General features: G+C 37.9%; 1 pseudogene; it reads right to left on the reverse strand.

The window, feature by feature from the left end:
- Positions 1-477: 477 nt before the first annotated feature.
- On the reverse strand, positions 478-919 carry LOC101578475 (annotated as a pseudogene).
- Positions 920-8,039: the final 7,120 nt, after the last annotated feature.

Here is an 8,039-nt window from a genome sequence, read left to right on the forward strand (position 1 = left end):
CCCAACAGTAGTCCCACAGGCAGCAACTTGAAACCTTCATATTGATTCAACCAGCCACCCAGGCCAGGGTTCCATGTGACAGGGGTGGGGCAGGGAGGGGGAAGGCAGAGCCTAGGCCATGAAATCAGCAGCAAGGTGATTGTGTGATGTGTCTTTTCACAGTTAAGTTAGATGTGCCCCATCAATCTAGATGGGGATCAATTTAAATATACTTTCTTGATCCCAGAAGTTTAACTATGTGGACAGTGTTTACACCTAGCAGGATGATTTGCTGTAGCACAACTTATATACTCAAATGGGCAAAAACAATTAGTACCATTTACAATATCTTAAAATAAACTGCCTTGAATTGGAGCTTTCTTCCCAGTACTCTGAGGTCTGCAAGACATAACTAGAAAATTTACTACTGTGGAAAATGAAGACTGTTTAAATCAAATTGGGGTGGCAGCTGGTGGGGAGGGCCTGTGGGTTTTTTTATTAATTGCTGTAACGCTGTCCTTCAGGTGGCTGAGGAAGTTTCACATTTTCTTTAAACAGCATTAAACACCAAAGCTCTTGCAGAGTAACTTCAATGCTATATAAATTCTTCCATTTTTCTAGCACTGATACGGCTCTTGGGTCCACCACTCCATTAGAGCTATTAACTCTATTCATATTAATTTTTGTTACAAATCTTAGAAAGGGGGGTGTTTCTGGGTATTTAGGTCCACGTTCTATTTTAAGGCTGTGCATTCAGTTTTCATAAGTTGTTCTTAGAGGCCAATTACCATCCCTGCCCATCTTTAAGTGTCATGTCTTTGTCATCTTCTAGACCCTGGCTAACTGTGCTGTCTCCCGCTCCTGTCTGGCCTTCTTCTAGTTCTTCCAACAGTCGGGAATTTCGAGGAACTCTTACTCCCAAGCCTGTGGTGGGTGCCATCTTGTGTCACTGGAGCTCCACAAATTTAAGATTTTTAAAAAGGGTTGGAGATGAAGCTCCATGAAAAGGCTCTTGCTCATTCCCCATTACTTCAAAACAAAACAAAACACAGAGCTAAAAAATATATAGTGTGGCTCAGAAGAACCTGCTTAAGTACTGTCACAGATCTACGCCCATGCACACCTTTGTTCCAGCACAAAGGCAATGTTACCCAAGGGGCATGGGGTGCCAACAGATAATCCTGCCACAGGAGGCACTGCACCTTATGTGCCACTGACAGGTAGGAGGCCATGTTCATTAATTTTACAGGAAAGAAAAAATACATTTTTCAGAATAACAATGCAACCTTTCCCAGATATGAAATTTAAATAATGGACTAGCTCACAATGAAACATCAAGGGACTCAGTCTGGAGAAAGAAATTCCTACCAAGCCTGTTGTTTCTAGCCTGAAGAAGAAAGGAAAAGGAGACAAGCAATACAGGAAATTTTTAAGTACTAATGACCCTTCTCTGAAAAAAATTCTATTGAAGATGTAAAGTAGAATCTAAATTTCTTCCCTAGGGCTGGCCAGATAGCTCAGTGGACTAAAGCACCTGCTTAGGCAGAGCACAGAGACCAGGGTTCAATCCCCAACGTCTCATGCCAGTCCCACCCCCAGGATGTGCTGAGATGTTGATTGAGACTGGATGGCATGGCATGCACCTGTAATTCCAGGGCTTGGGAGGCTGAAAACAGGAGAATGACTACTAGTCTGATCTACATAGTGAGACCTTGTACACCCTGTAGACCCTGCCCTAAAGTCATTAAAATAAATAAATAAATAAATAAATAAATAAATAAATAAAATAAAATAAAATAAAAAATAAATTTCTTCCCTCTCCTTGATGTCAGCTGCCACCTTTGTCTTGATGGACGCTGACCAATAAATGTGCCCTCAAAGAGCTTCACTTTTACCCACATAGGTAGGGTGAAGCATCACCTATTCTGTTTCTGGAAACTGATCTTACTCTCAGCCACAGACACCAATAGAAACCTAAAGACCCTGAAAGTAGAACATGCTCTTCCAACCCTGATAGTAACTGGCTGTGCAGGGCTCTGAGACTCTCAACCAACATGGGGGCAGGATGTAATACCCTTTCCATTCTCTGTTATGGCTATCACATAAATCCTGTAAAAACAGATTTAAATAAGATCCAGAATCTCCTTAAAAACCAATCAAAATGTGCACAATGTGAATATACACTTCTTACCTTAGCAAGAACCAGAAAGAATCCCAATTTCTCCAAGAAAAGACAATCAACATGGAAACATCAAAATTACACAGATGTTGGAATTATTTAAATTTAAAGGCAGCTTGAAAAAAAATCAAAAAATATCAGCAAATTAATTGAAAATAAAAAAGAAAATCAAATGAAAATGTTAGAACAGACAATATACAATAAATTGAATTTTTTTAAAAACCCACTGGATAGACTCAGCCTTAGATCTCAGTTGACAGAAGAAATTATCAATGAGCCTGAGGCTAAAGAATAGAACTTGCCTGATCTGAAAATCCAGTCTTAGAGAAATGAGCAGAGTCTCAGGCCCTTTTGGAATGATAACAAAAGGTTTAAACCTTATGTTATTGAAATATCAGAAAGCCAGGAGACAGAGACCAGTGCCCAAAGATAAGTCAAAGGAATACAACTGAAATTCAACCTAACTTGATCACAGACATAAATCCACAGATCCAAAAAGCTAAAGAAATTCCACTGAGAATAAATTCAAGGAAACCCATGTGAAGACACATCATAATCAATAGAAGACAAAAAATAATCTTGAATGTGGCAAGACAAAAGGACAGTATGTTTCTCATCATGAACCACAGAAGGCAGAAAGAAATAACACAATTTGCTTCTAAGGTAGTAAGAAACAGCTGCAACCTAGAATTCTTTATCATGCAGGAGTAAAGAGGAAAGAGAGACCCTTGGGTGACAAGAAGCCAGGAGAACTTTGTCATCTGTAGACCACCATATAAAGAATGACTACAGGGCGTGTGCAAAACAAATCAAATAAAAAACTCAGGATATCATGAAGAATGAATAAAAGAACAAAGCAAACAAAAATATGACCAGATAGAATAGACTTTGTCCTCTTGATTTTGCTGAGCAGTGCCTGAATATCAAAGCTATGATTAAATCATAGCATTGTCTGATGTGGTTCTCATATCATGTATCAAAAATATGAGTGACAATGAAAAAACAAACAGAAGAGAGGAAGTGGACTTAAAGGCTGGTAAATTGTCTGTTCCAGTTATTGTGGTTTGTGTCTAATTGTCCCCTGAAAGCCTCATGTGATATAAAGCTTTTTCAGGGGTGGTTGAATCTAGATGTGTGATGCTGGGATTAAAGCTGTATGATTAGTAAATCAGTCTACTGATTGGTTTAGCATAGTTCTGAATAGGGTTAAGAGTATGAGTGCTACATTTAGCCTAAGATGGGTTGCCTGCATACAATATGAAGGACAAAAAATGTCTTTCTCCTTGTTGATTTTGTTATCTTTTGCCACCATGAGAAGTTGCCCATCTGCCATGTGCCACCCTACCTTAGAGCCAAACCATTATGAATTGAAATCTTTAAAATCTTTGAGCTAGATAAACCTTCCCCCCTTTAACTTCTGGTGTCATATACTTTTGTCTCAGCAATGAGAAAAGTAACTAAGATACCAGTCAACTGTGACAAGTTAAATATGCTCAATTCAATACAGCCACGGCCAAAAGAATTGTATTAAAATACACTAAAAAGTACTTGATATAAATCAACATGGAATTTTAACACTCTAACAGACAGCATGGCAGGAGAAAAAAAACAGAAAAACCAAAATCAAGTGTAAAGATACAGAAGAAAAATATTCACTAGCAGAATTGCCCTAAGCCATCACCATGTTTAATCTCTAAAAACTGATTGATTAACCAATTAAAAGTTGATCATTTAATGTGGAGCAATTAAAAAAATAGAATATATTTTCAATGTGATTTACAAAATAAGAGTTTGCCAAATTACTTCTTTATATATTCCTAAAATATATTTTCATTTCTAAATTGGAGATCAGATCATAAATTATTTTAACTTTATCTTTGGTTAATGAGATAAATCAAATGAGCTAAAACAAAATACATAAACCTGACAAGAAGTTCCTGAGGCTTACTCAAGTCTGTCACCAACCTGATGAGTGCAGCACAAGACTAATCACTGCTTGGACACATTGTTTTTTCTTTCCCGACTCTGAGTATCCTAACCATTACCTCCTTGCTAAATTCCTCTATCTATTTATGTGGTCCATGTTGGAAGATTTCATTAATGAGCTCTGCAGGTTAAAATGCACATGTGCAAAACACAACAACAGCAGCAGGCACCATGGTACAGAGCACAAGAGCCACTTGCATCTTTTTTGTATAATTATTATACAAGTCGGTATCTCATATTTACATTCTTACATGCTTGCCACATTGGTACATGCACAGTTGTGTGCTGCTAAATCATGGTTACATAACTGTATTCCACTGTGGGCCTGCACTAGACAAGTGAGGTCACAGCCTCAGGTTTCCTTCGGTGTCTCTGAGCATTAAAGCAGTCTGAGTGGTTCCCCACACTCAGACTTAGAATAATCATGAATAAAAGAAAGGAGAAGAGATAGAAAAAAAGGCAGTGGGGGGAACCATGCAAATATATATGCAGAATGCCTGAGGTGATTGTACTAAAATTTTCCATTAGATTTTTTTGGTTTGTTTTGTTTTGTTTATTTAAGTAGCAGTTAATGTGTAGAATTTTCACCTTGACTAATTCTATGCAGGTTTCCATAGTGGTTGTACCAGTCTACATTCCCACCAGCAGTAAAGAATGGTTCTTTTTACCCCACAGTCTCTCCAGCATTTGTTGTTAGTTGATTTCTTTATGATAGCCAATCTTTCTGTGGTGTATGCTAATGTCTGCATCTAAGCAACTATATCGAGAACAGCAATATGTAATACAAAAATCATGCTTGAATACTTTTCATCTTGGTCTTTTAAATGTGTACCACTTCTAATGTCATATCAATTATCACTACACTCTCTTTAAAATAATTTTTTAAAACAGATGAAAAGAGGAGCTGGAGAGATAGCTCAGTAGAATAGGCACTTGCCTGGCAAGAGCAAGGGCCTGAGTCCAATCTCAGGTGCCACCAAAAAAAAAAGAAAAAGAAAAGAAAAACAAGAGAGACAAGAACAAAAATTTAAGGTTTCTGGAAAACAAGTGGTAATATGCAATCATATGTCCAATCTTACATAACTATATCTGTCAATCTGAGCAACAGATTTGATGATAAAAATAATATATCAACCATTGTCAATCAGTTATTCTTGTTTTGAAAATCTGTAAAATATGTATTGGTGTATGTTACCCCATTTCTCTCATTGTTTCTGATTTTTGTTCTTGCTTTTATCTTTTACTTTTCAAAATGAAATAAAATTAAATTTAAAATTAAGAAAAAGAATAATCATGACACTCAGACCTGGAAGGTCATAAAAGTTCACACATTTGTTCACAGCTGGCTAAGCCCATACCCTATTTCCAGTAAAGGAGACATGTGTGCCTATTGTGTTTGAGGAGTATTGCAATTAAAATGTCTTCTGAAGTCTCATGTATTTAGGTAACTGCATTGTGGGGACATTGTATTTGGTAGGTACAAACCCATGCAATCAACCAGACCAGGAATTGTGACATTAGATTTATTGAGAGCAGCAAACAGGCTGGCTGTATAGTGAACCAAGATAGAAGTGAACAAGGCAAGGCACAGGGTTTTTAAGGAGTTTTTGCAGAGTGTTTGTGGGTTGGAACAGCTGGGGGAGAGCTAATCTTGGCAGGGCTTTTTGGTCTGTGGGGGACTTTCAATGTCAACAAAAGGAGAGTTTCTGTGGCTGCTTGCCCCAGGTCAGAGTCAGATGGACTTATTCTGTGGTTTTGGACTTGGCTCTGCATGGAACCAAGGGCGACAGAGTTTGAGGGCAGGGTCCGGGGAAACCAAGAAGGAAAGTGTTTGGAGCAGTGTAACTGAGAGACTTTGAATACTAACCTATCAGTATTCATCATGGATGAATCCACTGAATTTAGTAAATGAATGTGCTCTGAGGAGGTGGGGCCTGGTTGGAGGTGGTCACACAGGTGTGACTAGGAAGGTGTGTTCTTCTCCTCTCTTTTATCTCTCCTTCCTGGTTTCCTTGGCTGAGAGGGTTTCCTACAGCAAGTCCTTCTGCTAGGATGTTTCTGCCTTAGAGTCAGCCTACCATAAAATGAACCCTCTGAAAACCATGAAACAAGTTAAACCTCTTGTCCTTTATGCTATGGGTGTCAGGTATGTTGTTCTGACAATAAGAAACTGGAAAATATAAGAAGAAAGAAACAAGTACTCCAGTTCCCTCTGGGTTACATTCTGGGTGCATGAAGACATCAACCTTCTGACAGACATCTTGCTGTCCATAAACCCTAAGAATGGAGCCACCATTGAGGAGAGTTGAACAGTGCATAAACAGAGAATCCTGGATTAGGATTATCTCTGGATTCTTACATTTTTCATGATGAGCCAACATAGTCCATATTTGTGCTTTCCATCATCTACCTCTTAGTTTGCTCTATTCATATGGTGAGTTTCTCATGCAAGACAAATCATGTGGTATATTTAAGCTTGTTTATCTGATTTGTTTCATTTACTACTACCTCTAGTACATCCATTTTGCTAATGGAAGAGAATGAAAAGATAGAGGGAGGAGTAAAGAAAAGGAGCGAAGGGGGTGCAAAAAGAACTAAGATGTGTTCTGTGCATGCACCAACTCCCCACAATGAATGTGCCTATTATGTACTGCAAACATTAGCCAATACAAATTTTAAAAATTATTATGAATCTGGGCATAGTGGTGCATGCCTGCAATACCAGCACTTGGCAGGCTGAGGCAGGAGGATTGCTGCAAGTTCAAAGGCCACAAATTTAGCTCAAGGCTAGCCTGAGCTACATAGCGAGACCCTGTCTCAAGAAAAGACCATAAACAATTCTTATGGATCAGGCTGCAGTGTCCTCACCTGCCCTGGGACCAGATCATCTTACCTCTCCTACACAATTCAGTTCAATCTTGAACAAGAAGCATCCTCAGGACTAGATGAGCCTGTGGAGTCTCCAGTAAGTTCCAGAAACAGGTGTTATCATCAGGCAAGTGCTTCATCCAGCAGCTTTCCAAAACAAGCATCTTAGCAGCTATAAGAGAAGCATCATTTATTTTTTAAAGCTAGCAGTGAACTTTCTGGCTGATGATCATATATATTAAAATAAAAAATAACTAGGAAAACAATTGCCTAGCCTTTTGCAAGGGCTAGGTAGAGCCTGTGATCTTCATCTTATCAACTCATAAAAACAGCTCAGTACACTTTTGTTGAATTGATTTTTTTAAAAAAAAATCAATTTCCCAGCATGAGTCTGAGTTCATTGCGAATATCTAGTTAAAATATTTATCTTAAAGTAAGAAGTTATCAAATAATTGTATATTGCTGATTATAGAAATGATGCCTATCTTGATGGACTCAAAAGTAATTCAAATGCACCATATTAGAATTTACACTGCAGATAAAATACATCTATTTATCTCAAATGGCACAGATATGGGCTGAAGCAGTGTTTTCAAAGTCATGAAAATGAAGTAACAGCAAGTCAACTGAGGAATGTGAAAGCTGACAGCCACAGAGGGCCTGACATGCAATTTTCTTTTCATTTTGCAGCAAGGAAATATTGATTATTTACATTCTGGGCCTATCTGGGTCCAATATCTTTGCAGTTTTTGTGGATGGTGGTAAAATTTCAGGTGGAGTCCCTGAATGAATGTCATCACTAAATTCAATTTGGGTCCACATAAGAAAGAAAACAAGAAAATACACATATTTTTAAAAACAAAACAAGTTTATCTCACGGCCTACAATCATTCTTCATTGTTAAAACCAATAGTATATAACAATTTTTGCCAAGTGAAAAATAGCTATCTAACATAAGGCATTATTATAATTTGATATATAACTGAACTGGAAAATAAAAACAAACATAGAGCCAGGCATCATCCTG

Source organism: Octodon degus, unplaced genomic scaffold (assembly GCF_000260255.1).
Source record: "Octodon degus isolate 3935 unplaced genomic scaffold, OctDeg1.0 scaffold00204, whole genome shotgun sequence".
In the NCBI taxonomy this organism is placed as follows: Eukaryota; Metazoa; Chordata; class Mammalia; order Rodentia; family Octodontidae; genus Octodon; species Octodon degus.